Raw genomic sequence first — 1,544 nt, forward strand, 5'->3', positions numbered from 1 at the left:
TATATAAATATTCCTTAAACATTATGGAACTAAGGTTCCTTTAATCTTCTCGCATAAACATATCATTACATATATAATATTAATAATTGAGTTACATTGAACGTACTTTAATATATATAATAACAGAAGGGATGCGTGAATTGATTAAATCTTGAATCCCAACAACCATAAGAAATTGACGACCAACCAACAGAATTCAAATTTCTTCAACTTAATAATTAATATACCTTTGGAATTGAGAGCATATGCAAACTAAAAATGTTATTTTTATATTAAAGTTTGTTATTTAAATTAATTATTATGTATTTGTCACATATTTATATATAAATATATGTAGTTTAATTTATATTAATATGTATTTTATATTTTAATTTATATTTTATCTTAATAATTAATTTTAATGTATACGTAAAATATATAGTTGTATTCAAACAATGACGATGCATACTTCAATAAATATCTAAATGCAACCACACTTAATTAATATATGGTCAATTATTCCTCTCCCATTATATCATAATCTGGAGAAAGAGACATAATCAAAAGATGTAACCAATCAAGAAATGAATAAGAAATGGTCAAGTTATGTTATGACTAATCTTTGGAAAATATATGCTTTTCTATTTTTATGCTTAAAGATATAACTATTGATGTATATAGATATACTTCTTTTTATTAATTTAAAATTTTAAAAGAAGTAATTTATGATGATATCTATCTAGATCATGTAAATGTAGCCATATATACATAGTATCTAGTTTTGTGCACTGTTTCCCAAGTTCAAGATCAAGTATCCGATTACACGGTCTAAGAATTTTGGCTTATTGTTTCTCATCTCATAGTAATCTGTGATTATATGAGACTTATATAAGTATAATAACAATTATAAATAAAAATAGCATGCATGCAAAGATTCTATTGTAGATGATGGTCCAAGTGCTTTCTCTCTTAGCTCGTGGATGAGTTAGCATATATAATGCCTATCTTTGCGGCGACTCTTATGCCAACACCAATTAGAAATCAAAACCATTACAAATTATTATTATTACAAAATCATATAATCTCACAAATTATATAATGCCATGCTGGATCACATCAAATTGATCACATGTCCATGTTTTGCGGTGCCTTCTAATTTATACTTAATTTGCAACCATTTTTTGGCTATTAGCAAGATTTGTATTCTGAAGAAAAAATATATATAGCTGTAGACTTTGTGGTGTTACTCAGATGGATGCTGGCTCTATAATATATGGTCTTGTTCCTATGCTTTAATTTGTTTATTTCAAGTCAGAATCTCAAGAAATTCCTTCTCTATAGAAATGATCAAGTAGGATAAGTTTATTTTATTTTAGTTATGTAAATCAGGGAGCTAGCTAGCCAGGAAGAAACTGAGCATAAACAGACTCCATCTACCCTTTTGGACATTTCAAATTAAAAATTATTTTCTTAATTCAGAAATTACCTTAATTGGTCCACGGTGATTGGTCGAAACCTTGTTAACAAGCTAGCTTAAATTCAAGGATGTGATTTTTTTCAAAGGT

The sequence above is a fragment of the Arachis ipaensis genome, chromosome B08 (assembly GCF_000816755.2).
Source record: "Arachis ipaensis cultivar K30076 chromosome B08, Araip1.1, whole genome shotgun sequence".
Lineage (NCBI taxonomy): Eukaryota > Viridiplantae > Streptophyta > Magnoliopsida > Fabales > Fabaceae > Arachis > Arachis ipaensis.